Raw genomic sequence first — 18,549 nt, 5'->3', positions numbered from 1 at the left:
TAGGCGTGGGTGAGGTAAGTCATGTGTAGTTGTAGATTAGGCTACCTCCTGTGCAAGAGGGTTATACAACATAGGTTACTGAAGGTCGAGACCTAGAGGATGTGTGGAAGTACGCTAGCTGGCTATCGGGGGCCTTGGCTGACGCTTAGGAGAATGCACCGGGAAGGCCACAGGCGCGCCGGTGGAGAACCAGTTACCGATCGAGGCGGTAACACACCAGGAAGTCGTAGCCGACCGAGACAGCGCAAGAACTGCACCAGAGGGCAAACTGGAGTCGATGTCCTGCAACTGCGACGGTCTCGCAGCTGCAAGACTGGATTACTGACTCCTCCTACCTGCTGGGCAATACTAGCTCACACAAGCGAAGACACATCATTCACAGAGCCTCACTGACGACTTGTAACAAACTGATGGACCCTTACGGAGTTTCTCTGGCTAAAAGTGTTGAAGACAGATGTTCGCTGAAATATTTAGTGATTGACACAGGGCCAAGTCACATTAATGCGACTACAGCTTATGCTGGACGTCAACATGCAGTACCCACACAGACGACAGCTGGCAGCACTAGCAGATGAAAGTACACAAAAATGTCGGATATACGCGGGAAACGGTGCAGTCGTTATCGTAATGCAGAAACGGAGCTATTTCTCTGGTGTCCAAAAGGGTCAAGGGTGGAAGGATATAGGAAATGATTAAGTTTGCAAACTTATGGCTTGCCGTCTTGCTTCTTGTATACCGTGCATGTCAAAATGGCGCTATCTAAAACCGGCAACAAGGCACCTCTGATGTACCATAGGCCATAGAAGACAAGGTTGAACGACGGCTGTAGAGATGTGTAAAGGCGAATAGACGTGCAGCAGTTGAGCAACTGACCGCCCAGATTAACAAAGAGGTTACCAACAGTGAGTCCTCAACGAACATTCAGAGGACGATGCTGGCTCGGTACGAGCCACCGCAGGAGCGCCTATTTCATTTACCCATGCTGTCTGTTGTTCATCGGCGACAAAGCCTGGAATCTGCCCACCGTTGAGTGGTGACAGGTGGCTGTTTAAGATGAAACAAGTCTTATGCTCCACCGGAGAGATGGCCCTTGGCCTGTATGGCTTGAGACGTCTGAACGTAAACGCCCCGTAACAATCGTCAGAAGACTCCAGGCCGGAGGGAATTCCCGAGACGATCTCGTCACTCTGGAAGACACAGTGGATCTACACAAGTTTGCATCTGTCCTCGAGGACCATGTCCACCCCTACATACAGTTCTTCTTTCCTTGGTATCAAGGCAGCTACCTGCAGGACTGTATAGCGTTTCACAGGGCTTGCAGTGTACGTGCGTGATTTGAAGAGCAGCAGGATGAGTTTACCGTACTCTCCTGGCCAACATACCCGGGTTTAAACCCAAATGAGAATCTGTGGGACCACCCGGATCGGGCCGTTCGCGCCACGGATCCTCAACCGAAAAACGTAGCTCAGGTGGGCACGGCACTTGAGTCTTCGTGGCTGGATATTCCTGTCGGTACCTTCCAGATCCTCATCTACTCTCCACCTGTACGTCTCACAGCAGTCCGCTCTGAAAAATGTATTTATTCACACTTTCGACATGTGCTTACGTTAGTGCGACAGGACAGTGTTTATTGCTGACCATAAAGCTTACTGTTCTTAGTTTATGAAGAATATACACACTTTATCTTGAAATACTTTGCTGATGTGATGTGTTTTATACACTATTTAATTAAAAATATCCAGAGACCTTTAAGAGGACCCATTGGCCTATATTATGATGGCTTAAATTCTGTGGGGACACTTTCAATGACGTATCTGAATGCCTGCGGAGGCATGGCAGCCCATTCCTCCTCAAGAGACGAAGCTACTGATATTGGACGTAGGGGTCTGGAGCAATGCCGATGTTCTGACTCATCGCAAAGGTATCCGTTCGGTTTCAGGCCGGAACTGTGGCCATTTCAATCCATTTCAGAAACACTATTGTCCATAAACCATTGCCTCACAGTTGCTGCTTTACGAGATGGAGCACTGTCATGGTGATGCAATTATAGCATCCGAACTGTTGCTTTACAGTACGCACTATTCAATGCTGCAAAATGCTTTCATATCCTTCCGCATTTCGCATTTTTTTATTCGCAAGAACAACATCATTACCGAACTATGAAAAACGCCAACCCGTAGCACCACCTTCTCCGTGTTTTACTGTTATCACTATACATAATGGTTGCTAGCTTTCTCCAGGCATTCGACCAAGCCGAAAATTTCCATCTGATTACCACAGGATATCAATCAAAATCACTCGTTTCAAGTCGTCCATTTCCAGTGGCCAGGCTCCTTACTCCATCTTAAGCGTCGCTTCTAACTGATTACGAAAATGCCGACCATTGGAGCCCATTCGTTTAACTCTCAACACACCGGCCGGTCGCGGTGGCCGAGCGGTTCTAGGCGCTTCAGTCCGGAGGGCAGGGATGTCTGTGATGTCCTTAGGTTTGTTAGGTTTAAGTAGTTCTAAGTTCTAGGGCACTGATGACCACAGATGTTAAGTCCCGTAGTGCCATCGGAACCATTTTTCTACTGACAGATATTGTGCTAGTTATAAATTTTTTTTATTTTTTTTATGGTGCTTACCTGCTAAGGTCATCAGTCTCTAAGCTTATACACTACTTAAGCTAAATTATCCTAAGGACAAACACACACACGCATGCCTGAGGTAGGACTCGAACCTGCGCCGGGACCAAAATGATTTTTTATTTTTTTCATTTTTTTAAATTTCAGTCTTTGATCACAATATAAAGTCCTTCGAAGATGACCGGTTTCAGTCAGTAAAGACCACCTTCCGATCTACAGTATAAAAAATATACACCTAGTGGTCAGTCTACCTTTCAAAACAATAAAGCAATATCCCGATACACTCTCATACAATCTGGGAAATGTACAGATAAAACAAGGTAAACCGTACCTGTTCCGCACTATGTTCTTGTGTGAGAAAGCGGTAATACCATCATCAAAACGTATAAATGCACTCAGCAAAGCACCGTCACATGCAACTAGAATATGATGTAAAATAGGCCACATCGTCCACACAATCATTTTGCAACTGGCGTTACTGCACAAAACCTACTGAAGGGCAGTAGCTACCAGAAACCTTTTTGCCTATATGCTTCATAGATGGCGCAACTGTGTATTCTTCATTTACTAAGAACCATAACCTGATAAAAAAAGCATTAGTTAAAATACATGTAGCAGAATTTTAAATTTTGATAACTCTTATAGAAACCAATTGTGATAAAAGACGAATACAGTTAACCATATAAAATTATTAAAAGCAAATAAATAAAGATAATAGGTCTCACACTTTAATGGCGAATTTACGGTAAAAAATAAAATATACGTTATACACATTTGACAGTACCTAGATCACTGTTTATATTTGCAGCTGGTGAAATTATGGTAGATGGTGTCCTGGGAACTAACGCGCATTTCACATGATCTTTACAGCCATCTTCCGCAGTGTTCGACGGCCACTGCCCGTCAGTACATTGGGCCTGCCTGATCTTGGTTTAGTTGTGGTTCTTCCTTCATGTTTCCACTTCTCATCCACATGACCAACAGTCGACTTGGGCAGCTTTAGAATGTCTGAAATATCCCTAATGGATATGGTACTCAGTGGATATCTGATATCTAATCCACGTTCGAAGTCACAAACCTCTTCTGATCGCTGACGCCAATACAGTTGTTACTGCTTCTCTATTCAGAACACATTATTTCCCGCCTCTTTTTATAATGCCAGATTCACATCTCGTGATGTCTAGTGGTTGGTTCCGCCTTACATTGGCGAGTCCGGAAACTTTTGATGCTGTAGTGTATTTGTCTCAACAGGGAGTTAAGTCTTACAGTTTCCACATGCGGGTGGCCAAAATCATGGCTCCACACCTTTCTGGTACATTGCAAGTGGGTAGGACAGTAGTCTACAAATTACTGATCAGCAAGTCCAGAATTGTCAATGTTTCAAATAGATAAGCAATGGAGACTTCAGGCACCAGCTGCGTGGCAGCAAGTGGATGATGTGCTCTGCTTGTAGGCAGAAAGTAAAGCTAAATGTTGGTGATGTATGTAGAAGTGAATTGTGCGAAGTTAGAATGTTGTTAACAAGTGTAGGTGATCGTGAGTACTGTTATTGAGAGAGAAGGGGGATAGCGGAATACGATGCCTTGGTATAGTTTACTTCGTCTGAATCGCTCCGACAGAGCTACCGAACATAACATCACCATCTGACAGATAGTTCGCCATCATCAATGTCGAACGTTCTGATTTCATGAGAGACTCCGGAGGGATGCGGAATTTAATCCAAGATTTGTACGTGCGTTGTCCTGATCATCTATAATCAGTTTTCCGAAAACTACTGTAGATGATTGCTTTTTTCTACATCAGGAATGGAACTAGCTGCATTCGTCTTTGCACGAAATTCTAACAGTAATATTTACATTACTGTTATTACTGTTACTACGGATAATATTAGGAATGATCAAAAAGATTGCGTTCGGAGGCCATGCAGTCCTAAATCGGTAGGCCAATGAGAAAAAATCGCCGTGAGCACTGAGGCAGTCATCCCACATTCGCAAAAGGTGCAAGATAACCTGTTCGTACAATACTGTGTCCTGTTGCATAAATAAGTCCGTAACTGCCTGCTGCACATCCTCGACGGACAGGAATCAGCCAAGGCCTTTTTTAAATCAACCGAAGGCGTGGTAATCATATGGCGAGAGATCAGCACTACAGGGCGGGCGGTCGAGTGTCTCAAACATGAGTTGCTTACATTTTCGACATGGGGACGTGTGTTATCGTGAAACAGCGGCACGAAACTGTGAACATCATTCCGAAACGGTGGTTTTCGGTAGACATGCTGCCACATACACATCCTTCTTTCTCCGATGGATGTCGGGTGTCTACCAGTGTTTGTTCTCCGGCAAAAAATATTAGACTTACACTATCAGGAATTACTATCATTTGAAATGAATTAAATTTAACCTGATACGTTAAATTGAAAACCTTATTAGAACAAAATTTATTTAATGGTTGACTTAATCACACCAACTACATATTTTTGCACCTAGTACTATAATATAATAAAATGATAATATAATAGGATAGGGAATGAATGATAATAAAATGTTGGAATGTGTGGCTTTTTTAAAATGGATGAATTAAAGAGATTAATTCTTTGGCATGAAGGACAAGCACAATAAGCTAGGCTTTGCCTGTAACGGGAAAGGAATCATTTTAGTTTATATTTATATAAATAAATCGTCTTCATAGTATTTTATGCGTACCAATTATTAATATTATGTCCGATCGCCGTCTCCTTGACTGTGGCCGTGTTGTTATATTCGGATCTTCGTAAATTTTCCGAAGTACACAGGTGGGCTTCTGTTCTTCTTATTGCATTACTACTTGAAATAATAACTCTCACAAATATTCTGTTAATAAAACACTACTATATTTCTGTTCGATGCACATAGAAAATACACACAATGGCGGTCTACAATTACTCGCTAAAAAATGGCGGTTCTCACTCGTTCACTCACTGAGCGAAACCTTCCTTCCAACAACTCGTACAAGAACAAAAACTGCTCTGTCTTTTAACATCTGAAAGTCAAAAATACCTGACGGTAGGCACAGGCTCTACGCTGGGCTACTACCACCTCATCTTTTCTCTTTGCTTTTAAAGAGGATCAAAACATAAAAGTCAGAAATGCAAAAGGTATATCACAGTACCTCAAGTTACAGATTATATGGTAATTATAATTAAACTTTCAGACAGCTGTAGAAATATCACCACTGGTCAGAACAACGTCAAATTGCAACGGAATGTTATCGGGGAAGGGGGAAGACGTATGGCAGAAGAAAAATAAATAGTTACAAAATGTAGCAATAGATGGCGCTATAAGCATCAGAATTTAATAGTGGGCACTTAAAAATGACAAATGAATCATACAACAATGCCTAAGGTGTACATGTGACGTTAAATAAACTGTAATACTCAATGTGCATGGGTGTACAGGTCTGACACTGTTAGTTAAGTAAGCCCACCCCCCACAACATTGTCATATCACATCGGATCGAAAAACTCAGTTTTTAATCATCCTGAGGTCAAAAACAGCATAAAAACGTCACTCACATCGGTTTATAATTGTCCTGAGGCCGAAAACCTCATTAAAAGTATCAATCACATCTGTTTTTTACTCTCCTGAGACCAAAAACCTCATAGAGGCATCAATCAAATCGGTTTTTCATTTTGCTGAAGCCAAAAACCGCATAGATCAAAATCAAATCGGGTTATTAATTTCCGTGTGACTGGCGCAAAACATGTTCAATATGCTGTCCGCCGTTCTCTGCAAGAAGTTGAAATCTAGAAACAACATGTTGCACAATTAATCTAAGTGTTTCCGGGATCACGTTAGAAATTTGTAGCACAAAGCGTGCATTCAATGCAGCTAAGGTTGCAATTGTAACAATGAACACATCTTTCAGATAGCTCCACAGCCAGAAGACACACGGATTAATATCACGTTCTCGGGACGGCAAGGCTGTATGGACATGGCGGCTAATAATTCTAGTATTACCTAACTGGCGCTTCAGCTGCTGGATTTGCAACGTGCAGAGGTGCACCATCTTACATAAAAATGAACTCATCCACATATCCGCGCCATTGGTGAGCTGGAATGACATGCGCCGGCCGGAGTGGCCGAGCGGTTCTAGGGGCTACAGTCTGGAACCGCGCAACGCCTACGGTCGCAGGTTCGAATCCTGCCTCAGGCATGGATGTGTGTGATGTCCTTAGGTTAGTTAGGTTTAAGTAGTTCTAAGCTCTAGGGGACTGATGACCACAGATGTTGAGTCCCATAGTGCTCAGAGCCATTTGAACCATTTTTTTGGAATGACGTGGTTGTGCAAAAGACACTCGTAGTGCTTAGCATTAACGGTACACGTAATAGGACCGGAAGCACCTGTCTCTTCGAAAAAATATGGCCCTATGATAAATAATGCCGTAAACCCGCACCACACAGTGACCTTTTGAGGATAAAGTGGTGATTTGCGTGTGGATTTTCCATTGCCCATAGTCGACAATTCTGTGTATTGACATATCCTGGAAGATGGAAGCGGGCTTCGTCTGTCCACAAAGTCATCCACGGCCAATCATTGTCCACTTCCATGTGAGCAAGAAATTCTAAAGCAAAGATCTCTCTTGCTGGCAGGTCAGCAGGAAGCTGAATGAATAGCAAAGAAGGATGTTTCGTAGGATTTTACGCACCGTGCTGACGGGTATGTCCAATGCTCGGGCACTTCTCCGTGCACTACACCTTTGCACATCGACCACTCGTCTCCTCCTACATTGACATGGCCACTGCATCCACGGACGTCGAATCAATTCGTTTCCTCCTTCTAACAGGTTGCACACCAAAAGACCCCGTCTTTTAGAATTTCTGAATCATTTTCTCAGGACCCATGGCAGTCATCGAACTAACGCCTTTTTTCAAACCCGTTAGCGTCCGGAACTTTTGCAGAGTGACTGTTGCACAGTCATCATTCTTGTAATACAGCTTCACAAGCAGAGTGTGATCCCCCATTGAAACAGTAGTGGCGAACGTCGCAGACGCGAAAGGAGTAAAATCCGTGTATCCGGCGTGTTTATACTAACTTCAGTGGGTCGTGCGCATCAAAGGTTTCTTCATTTACTTATTATGATACATACAGCCCCATATATTGATTAATTTTCCCACAATTTTTTTTCTTCTCGCATAAGTTTTCCCCTTCTACGGTAATATTCTGTTGCAATTTGGCGTCATTCTGACCAGTGGTGTTATTTCTACAGCGTTTTGAAAGTTTAACTTTAATTAAGATCACCCTGTATATACTGAACATCCCAAGAAACAAGTAAACTTTTACACTGCCTAATATCGTGTACTGCCCACCGAGCACGCAGAAGGCCGCAAAACGACGTGGCATGGACTCGACTAATGTCTGAAGGTCTGAGGTAGTGCTGCAGGGAATTGAACCATGAATCCTGCTCTACCATCCGTAAATCAGTAAGAGCACGAGGGGGTTTAGATCTCTTCTGGATAGTATGTTGAGAGGCATCCCAGATATGCATAATAATGTTCATGTCTGGGGAGTTTGGCGGCCAGCGGAAGTGTTTAAACTCAGAGAATATTCCTGGAGCCACTTTGTAGTAATGTTGCACGTGTGGGGTGTCGCATTGTCCTGCTGGAATTGCCCAAGTCCGTCGGAATGCACAATGGACATGAATGGATGCAGGTGATAGGAGAGGACGCTTACGTACGTGTCACCTGACAGAGTCGTATCTAGACGTTTCAGGGGTCCCACATCACTCCAGTTGCACACGCCCAACACCATTACAGACCCTTCACCAGCTTGAACAGTCCCCTGCTGACATGGAGGGTCCACGGATTCATGAGGTTGTCTCCACACTCTTACACGTCCATCCACTCGATACAATTTGAAACGAGACTCGTCCGACCAGGCAACATGTTTCCAATCATCAACAGTCCAATGTCGGTGTTGACGGGCCCTGGCGAGGCGTAAAGCTTTGTGGCGTGCAGTCATCAAGGGTACAGGTGTGGGCCTTCGCCTCCGAAAGTCCACATCTATAATGTTTCGTTGAATGGTTGGCACGCTGACACTTGTTGATGGCTCATCATTGAAATCTGCAACAATTTGCGGAAGAGTTACACTTCTGCCACGTTCAACGGTTCTCTTCAGTCGTCATTGGTCCAGTTCGTGCAGGATCTTTTTCCGGCTGGTGCGATGTCGGAGATTTGATGTTTTACCAGATTCTTGAAGTTCACGGAACACTCGTGAAATGATCGTACGGGAAAATCCCCACTTCATCGCTACCTCGGAGATGATGTACCCCATCGTTCGTTCGATACTGTAACACCACGTCAAAACTCAATTAAATCTTGATAACCTGCCGTTGTAGCTACTGGAACCGACCTAACAACTGCGCCACGCATTTTTTATCTTTTATAGGCGTCGCAGCGCCATGTTTCGTCTGTGTACATATAACTGTATTTGAATACGCATGCCTATATGAGTTTTTGGCTCTTCGGTGTATAACAACACTTTTGTTACACGTTGGTTCTGTTTCGTCGCATTTGGTAACATCGCCGTCATGGTTCACGTTTCCATATTTATCGCAAGCATGTCGGAAAGGATGCCACATTAATTTCTTGCTTACGTGATGGTGCTTATATAGCCGCATCGGAGTCGCTCTACGTTGTATATACGCTGCAGTAACGCCCTCAAAATGAAAACTATTTGATCGTCCCTTATAGCAGTACTAATAAAAGATCGTGCCTACTAATCGACATCAATGGTAAGTTGGTTCAAATGGCTCCGAGCACTATGGGACTTAACATCTGAGGTCATCAGTTCCCTAAAACTTAGAGCTACTCAAACCTAACTAACCTAACGACATCACACACATCCATGCCCGAGGCAGGATTCGAACCTGCGACCGTAGCGGTCGCACGTTCCATACTTAAGCACCTAGAAGCACTCATCCACAGCGGCCGGCTCAATAGTAAGGCGGCTCAGAAAAAACTGAAGTATAAGGATCTGAGCAACAAAGTCCCTCGTATGTAAAATCTACCGGCCGGCCGGTGTGACCAATCGGTTCTAGACGCTTCAGTCTAAGTTCTACGGGACTGATGACCTAAAATGTTAAGTGCCATAGTGCTCAGAGCCATTTGAACCATTTTTTAAAATCTACCTACCATCGTTGGGGCTCTGAGTAATCCTAATAGAGCTCTGCCTAGAAGTCCAAATTACGCTCCTGGAAATTGAAATAAGAACACCGTGAATTCATTGTCCCAGGAAGGGGAAACTTTATTGACACATTCCTGGGGTCAGATACATCACATGATCACACTGACAGAACCACAGGCACATAGACACAGGCAACAGAGCATCCACAATGTCGGTACTAGTACAGTGTATATCCACCTTTCGCAGCAATGCAGGCTGCTATTCTCCCATGGAGACGATCGTAGAGATGATGGATGTAGTCCTGTGGAACGCCTTGCCATGCCATTTCCACCTGGCGCCTCAGTTTGACCAGCGTTCGTGCTGGACGTGCAGACCGCGTGAGACGACGCTTCATCCAGTCCCAAACATGCTCAATGGGGGACAAATCCGGAGATCTTGCTGGCCAGGGTAGTTGACTTACACCTTCTAGAGCACGTTAGGTGGCACGGGATACATGCGGACGTGCATTGTCCTGTTGGAACAGCAAGTTCCCTTGCCGGTCTAGGAATGGTAGAACGATGGGTTCGATGACGTTTTGGATGTACCGTGCACTATTCAGTGTCCCCTCGACGATCACCAGAGGTGTAAGGCCAGTGTAGGAGATCGCTCCCCACACCATGATGCCGGGTGTTGACCCTGTGTGCCTCGGTCGTATGCAGTCCTGATTGTGGCGCTCACCTGCACGGCGCCATACACGCATACGACCATCTTTGGCACCAAGGCAGAAGCGACTCTCATCGCTGAAGACGACACGTCTCCATTCGTCCCTCCATTCACGCCTGTCGCGACACCACTGGAGGCGGGCTGCACGATGTTGGGGCGTGAGCGGAAGACGGCCTAACGGTGTGCGGGACCGTAGCCCAGCTTCATGGAGACGGTTGCGAATGGTCCTCGCCGATACCCCAGGAGCAACAGTGTCCCTAATTTGCTGGGAAGTGGCGGTGCGGTCCCCTACGGCACTTCGTAGGATCCAACGGTCTTGGCGTGCATCCGTGCGTCGCTGCGGTCCGGTCCCAGGTCGACGGGCACGTGCACCTTCCGCCGACCACTGGCGACAACATTGATGTACTGTGGAGACCTCACGCCCCACGTGTTGAGCAATTCGGCGGTACGTCCACCCGGCCTCCCGCATGCCCACTATACACCCTCGCTCAAAGTCCGTCAACTGCACATACGGTTCACGTCCACGCTGTCGCGGCATGCTACCAGTGTTAAAGACTGCGGTGGAGCTCCGTATGCCACGGCAAACTGGCTGACACTGACGGCGGCGGTGCACAAATGCTGCGCAGCTAGCGCCATTCGACGGCCAACACCGCGATTCCTGGTGTGTCCGCTGTGCCGTGCGTGTGATCATTGCTTGTACAGCCCTCTCGCAGTGTCCGGAGCAAGTATGGTGGGTCTGACACACCGGTGTCAATGTGGTCTTTTTTCCATTTCCAGGAGTGTATATTAAATACAGTGAAATACAAGATAAAATACTGTTCCGAACATGCATGTGTATCTCAAAAACTTTTGGATCGAACTAAACAGACACTGTTAAATACAGATAGTGCAATAAAAGTATTTTTTTTTAAGTTCTGTATTAGCTTTATAAAAGTTGTAGACGAAATGTGCCACCCTCTCTGTAATGCATTAAGATGATAAAAGCCAATGGATATATCTTAACATCCTGTTGGACCTCCTCCTGCCCATCATAGTACAGCAACTCGTTTTGGCATGGACTCAACAAGTCGTTGAAATTCCGTGCAGAAATATTGTGCCATGCTGCTTCTACAGCTGTCCAAAACTGAAAAAGTGTTGCTGGTGTAGGATTCTGTGCACGAATGGACCTCTGGATTACGTCCCATTAATATTCGATGGGATTCATGTCCGGCCTTCGGGGAGGCCGAACCATTCGCTCGAATTGTCCAGAATGTGCTTCAATCCAATCGAGAACGGTTGTGGCCTGGTGACAAGGCGTGTGGTTATCGACACAAATTCCGTCGTTGTTTGGGAACATGAAATCCATGAATGACTGCGTATGGTCTCCAGGTAGCCGAACATAGAATTTGAAGCCATTTTGACTATTTTTCGACCGTGACTGTCTCAAAAAATATGTAAAGTTTTCGGGAATGGATGTATGTGATGTCCTTAAGTTAGTTAGGTCTAAGTAGTTCTAAGTTCTAGGGGACTGATGACCTCAGAAGTTAAGTCCCATAGTGCTGAGTGCCATTCGAACCATTACTTATTTATTTAGCGACATTTTTGGGGGTAATACCTCATCTTCAGGCTAAATGGCATTACTAAAAAAAACTTTACAATAAATGCTGAGGTCATCCTGTGGAAGAAGAGAAAACTTAATAAGAGGCAGTGTCACTTTGGAAGCTGGACTAATGTTTTCACGAAATTTTTTTGTAACGGTCACTCACTTTTTTCTTTTTTTTGTGTCGTGGCAGTCTCGTTGTGATGCGCTGGGGTGTTCCATTTCCGTGGCTCTCTTGTCACTAACATAGCATTAACTTGGAAACACTGTCAGATCTGTAGTGCAGTGGACAAGATGTCTGTCGAAATTCAGCTGCTTTCGATCGACAAATCGATAGTCAAATCGAAATCAGCTGTATTTCGACCGCCGTCCTGTCCACTGCACTACAGAACTGTTTGTGATCGTGTTTCCAAGTTACTACTAGGTTAGTGGCAATTTGTGAACAGTGACCAAGAGAGCCACGGTAATGGAAACACCCCAGTGCATCAGAAGGAGACTGCCACGCCAGAAAAAAAGAAAAAAGTGAGTAACCGTTACAAAACATTTTCGTGCAAACATCAGTCCAGCTTTCAAAGCGACATCGCCTCTTACTAAGATTTCTCTTCTTCCACAAGCTGACCACAGCATTTACGAAAAGACTATGTAACATCAGCATGGCCTTATTATAAAGTTGTTTTTGTAATGCCATTTAGCCTGAAAATGAGGTATTACCTCGAAACATCTCGCTAAATAAATAAGTAATACAACAGTTGACAAAATTTGTGACAGGTAGTGGTAATTAAAAAACAAAAAACCTTTACATAGCCGAACATAACATTGCAGTCAATAATCGGTTCAGTTGGGCCAGGGGACCCACAGCCCATACCATTATGGAGCTACCACCAGCTTGCACAGTGCCTTGTTGACAAGTAGGCTCCATATCTTCAAGGGATCTGGCCACACTTGAACCTTACCATTAGCTCTTACTAACTGTAATCGGGACTCATCTGACCAAGCCACGGTTTTCAAGTTGTCTAGGATCCAACCGATATGGTCACGAGCCCTAAAGAGGCGCTGCAGGCGATGTCGTGCTGTTAGCAAAGGCACTTGCGTCGGTTGTCTATTGCCATAGCCATTAACGCCGAATACCGCCGCACTGTCCAAACGGATACGTTCGTCGTAAGTCCCACAATGATTTCTGCTGTTATTTCACGCAGTGTTGCTTGTCTTTTGAAACTGACAACTGGACGTAAACCTAGCTGCTCTCCGTCATTAACGGAAGGCCGTCGGCCACTGGGTTGTCTGTGGTGAGAGGAAACGCCTGGAATTTGGTATTGTGAGCATACTTCTGAAATTTTGGATCTCGGAACGATGGATTCCCTAACGGTTTCCGAAATGGAACGTCCCATTCGTCTAGCTCCAACTACCATTCCGCTTTCAAAGTCTGTTAATTCCCGTGTGCGTCCATAATGACGCCCGATACCTTTTCATATGAATCACCTCCGCCAATGCGCTGCCCTTTAAAAACCTATGTACGCGATATTACAGCCATTTTTATGAGCATATCGCTATCCCATGACTTTTGTTACCTCAGTGTATAGCTATGCACGGAGGACCTGGGTACGTATACGCCCGGGGCACGTTTAGTCAGAGCGCTTCTCTTGGTAACGATTCTAGCTGGAGTGCTACCGGCGATGGTGCATTAGTACTATCATCTACTTAGGGCACTCACAATTTGCACGGCACCAGTGGAGAGAACATCTTTGCGCGAAGAAAATATTTGTAAATTTGTGCAAGGCGAGTAAAATCTGTTACACAAAAGTAGAAGGTGCTAGAGAGAATACCATGTAGAATTCTGATGAGATAAACATATGTTCGTTTATAGAAGATGAATCTACTTTAAAACGTACGTTTGTATAATTTGAACTTTACAGCTGTTGTTTCGAAACAAAATTCAGTGGTACACGTTTACGTACTATTTTACAGCGTCATCCTAACTGATACAACAGTCAAGGAAACTTTAAGACGATCGTAGTTGGAAATGCGATAAAAAATGAAGGTATACGAAAATAAACGATACAAATTACTAAAAAATCTGTCTGAACGTAATGAGTCTCAAGCAGAATGAATTAATTCTGTTAGAGCAAAGAATGGCAAGGGCAAGAACAAGGAACAATGTAGATAGGTGTAGTTATGATGTCATCATTAGCGTTCTGCCCAAAGGCAGGTTTCCACATGGTAATTCTACATGACCTCCTGTCTTCTGCCATCCTCTTCAGGTCCGCGTAATTTCCGCTTCTCTTTATGTTGTCTGTCTCCTATATCTCCTCCTTCCTCTCACTTACCTCTGGCAAACTCGTCGTTACAAAGGGTCTGTTAATAAGCAATCCCGTCTCGACGAATGTCCCATGTTCTTCTTCCTTTCTCTTCCAATCTGAAGCAGCCTCATGAAGACGATGAACAGTGACATTAGAAATTGATTCCGCCTTGATGCAAAACATCTTGTTATTCGTTTACTTCTTTATTATCCCAAACTAATTTCGGTGACAAATATTACCATCATCAGTGGTGCTTTTTAATCTAAAACATGCGGAAAATGGCATGGTTGTAAAAACACAGTAAAAAATTATTACATTTTTACAAATCGTCTTTTGAAATATAGTTTTCTATTTATACTTTCGTACTATCTTATTTATTGTATGTTTCAGGATGTTTTAAGCAATTATTGGCGCTGTTTGCGAGATATTTTTTATGCTCTTTTCTTCTGTTGCCGTCTTTTTACTTCCTTGTTTATTAACAGTCGCTTACATGGTTGCAGATGATATAATGTTCGCTAAGTAAAAAGACGGCAACAGAAAAACAGAGCACAGAAAAATGTCGCAAACACCGCCAATAATTGCTTCAAACATGCTGTAACATGCAATAAATAAGGTAGTATGAAAGTATCAATGGCAAACTATATTTCAAAAGACGATTTGTAAAGCTGTAATAATGTTTTACTGTGTTTGTACAACCATGCCATTTTCTGTATGTTTTAGATTAAAAAAACCCACTGATGAAGGTGATATTTGTCGCCGAATCTAGTTTGGGATAATAAAGAAATAAACGAATAACAAGGTGTTTTGCATCAAGGCGGACTCAAAATCTGATATTACTGTTTTTGTATACAAACACGGACCAAATGGAAGAGTTCCAAGGTAATATTATTGAAGACGATGAAAACTGTCTTTGTTTACTGCTTTAAAGGATACAACCAGTCAAAAAGAAATCAAGAACTGGTTCTATGCCTTAGACGTAAAAGATGGGCTCACAGCGATTGTGCGACAGGAAGTTACTTTTTTGTGTGCATAAAATATAACGCGATCAGTGGTGGTGGATAGGCCTTTAATTAACATTCAAACTTCTATGTAGGTCCTATTAAGCTAAGGTGGAAGTTAGCCAAAAATTTTGTTTAATGCCAGTACAATTTTGCATTTTACCAAGCTATTTGTGTAAGTAGGATTATAATTTTAGTTCTGTGATTAAAACGTATCTTGAGAACTTTTGTAGTGTTTTGTTTACTCGTTATTGTCTTTGTCATATTTAGAAACGTGCGCCCATATGTGTGCAAAGCTGCCCAGTACCTGTGGCCCGTTTAAGCTCTCGACCTCAGCCTGTATAAAAATATTTTTACTGATAAATACGATGTTGAGTAAAAAGGATGTATACAAAATAACTATGTTATAGGATTAAACAGTTTTGAACTCGATAAATATAAAAAAAATTAAAATCGCGAAATAAAATTCGCGTAAACGTGTCCCTGTCTCTCCTACTCACAACAGGATCAATAGTAACCCAAATTCGAAAAATGACGCAGACTGACCAAGCACCTGACGGTGGGCCCCAGGGCTGGAAATACGCCGACACTGAAACAAAAATCACGATTTGTGACTGAATGCGGTCTGTTTTTCTATTTTAGGAATGTAATAGTCACCGAAGCAACACTGTCAGCAGTGGATAAAATTGAGTCTTTATCACTGGATAAGAACTGCAAGGGGATTGGCACACATGTGTTATTCCATCTCTATGTGCGAAAAATAAAAAAGTAAAATAAAATGCCGACATATTAGAAAAATTAGTGACTGTAAAATGTGCCGAAGTGTCTCTTTTCCATAAAACTCGAATATTTCCACCGTCCAACGAGATGGAACAGGTGAGCAGAGATGGCGTGCTCGTCGACAGTATACACACGGCACAGCCGGGGTCAGCCGCCGCTGCCGCCGGGGTTTTTACTTCCTGGCTGCGGCGCGAGTGGAACTAGTCCGAGAACCTGTTCGGAGAGCGATCGTCGTGGGAGAGGAAGGAGCGCGCCCTGTTCCCTACGCATCGAGGATTCTCTTCGGTCTCTACAGCGGTGATGCAGCAGAACACCAGCCACAGGGGAGGGACGCTTTGGGGACCTCTGCGTGCGGATGGTACACTACTGGCTATTAAAACTGCAACATCCCGGGCTATAGCAAGTTTATGTACTGTGCTTATCAGGCACAATAGGCAGAGTACATGCTTAAGTTTGTGGGTGGTTTGCCGGTGTACAGGGTACGAATCTGAGTGCCGTAACAAGGGCTCAAACCAAGTGGAGTAGTGAGTCGAACTTAGTTTCGAAGGCACTTACGGGTGGCATTCCTTGATGCTTAAGCTATGCACTTGAGTTGGTCAGTCGTAATGTATGGTGACTTCTGGCGTGGCACTCTTTCGGCATCCTTTGACAAGATCTTTGGAACAGAGATGCGCTGCCTAAGAAAAAAGCGAAGGATTGAGAAGACATGGTCGGGTGTCAGCGTAACTTCGTTCTCTTACATACCTTCGGAGGGCATGTAAATGATCAGAGTTGCAATACTCTGTAACAGGTAGAACGGCAAGTCGAGTGCATTAATGCTGCTCGTGTTCAGTGTTGTTATCAAGCACTGCAGCGTATTTACAGCGAGTGAACAGTGTGAGATATAGACTGATCGTCCTGAAGCATTAGTGGATGCAGCATTCTCTTGTGAGACAGCCATATGAGCACCCGACAGATTATGAAGGGGACCTCTTTGTTGGCCTCCACTTGGCTGACAGGTCGAATCACATCAGCTGACAGAGAAATTCTTGCACGTCTGAGGCAGCCGCCTGTTCAGATTTGGCCATGATATACACTCCTGGAAATTGAAATAAGAACACCTTGAATTCATTGTCCCAGGAAGGGGAAACTTTATTGACAAATTCCTGGGGTCAGATACATCACATGATCACACTGACAGAACCACAGGCATATAGACACAGGCAACAGAGCATGCACAATGTCGGCACTAGTACAGTGTATATCCACCTTTCGCAGCAATGCAGGCTGCTATTCTCCCATGGAGACGATCGTAGAGATGCTGGATGTAGTCCTGTGGAACGGCTTGCCATGCCATTTCCACCTGGCGCCTCAGTTGGATCAGCGTTTGTGCTGGACGTGCAGACCAAGTGAGACGACGCTTCATCCAGTCCCAAACATGCTCAATGGGGGACAGATCCGGAGATCTTGCTGGCCAGGGTAGTTGACTTACACCTTCTAGAGCACGTTGGGTGGCACGGGATACATGCGGACGTGCATTGTCCTGTTGGAAGAGTAAGTTCCCTTGCCGGTCTAGGAATGGTAGAACGATGAGTTCGATGACGGTTTGGATGTACCGTGCACTATTCAGTGTCCCCTCGACGATCACCAGAGGTGTACAGCCAGTGTAGGAGATCGCTCCCCACACCATGATGCCGGGTGTTGGCCCTGTGTGCCTCGGTCGTATGCAGTCCTGATTGTGGCGCTCACCTGCACGGCGCCAAACACGCATACGACCATCATTGGCACCAAGGCAGAAGCGACTCTCATCGCTGAAGACGACACGTCTCCATTCGTCCCTCCATTCACGCCTGTCGCGACACCACTGGAGGCGGGCTGCACGATGTTGGGGCGTGAGCGGAAGACGGCCTAACGGTGTGCGGGACCGTAGCCCAGCTTCATAGAGACGGTTGCGAATGGTCCTCGCCGATACCCCAGGAGCAACAGTGTCCCTAATTTGCTGGGAAGTGGCGGTGCGGTCCCCTACGGCACTGCGTAGGATCCTACGGTCTTGGCATGCATCCGTGCGTCGCTGCGGTCAGGTCCCAGGTCGACGGGCACGTGCACCTTCCGCCGACCACTAGCGACAACATCGATGTACTGTGGAGACCTCACGCCCCACGTGTTGAGCAATTCGGCGGTACGTCCACCTGGCCTCCCCCTTGCCCACTATACGCCCTCGCTCAAAGTCCGTCAACTGCACATACGGTTCACGTCCACGCTGTCGCGGCATGCTACCAGTGTTAAAGACTGCGATGGAGCTCCGTATGGCACGGAAAACTGGCTGACACTGACGGCGGCGGTGCACAAATGCTGCGCAGCTAGCGCCATTCGACGGCCAACACCGCGGTTCCTGGTGTGTCCGCTGTGCCGTGCGTGTGATCATT

The sequence above is a fragment of the Schistocerca gregaria genome, chromosome 6 (assembly GCF_023897955.1).
Source record: "Schistocerca gregaria isolate iqSchGreg1 chromosome 6, iqSchGreg1.2, whole genome shotgun sequence".
Taxonomy (NCBI): domain Eukaryota; kingdom Metazoa; phylum Arthropoda; class Insecta; order Orthoptera; family Acrididae; genus Schistocerca; species Schistocerca gregaria.
Note: the sequence above shows the minus strand (reverse complement) of the source record.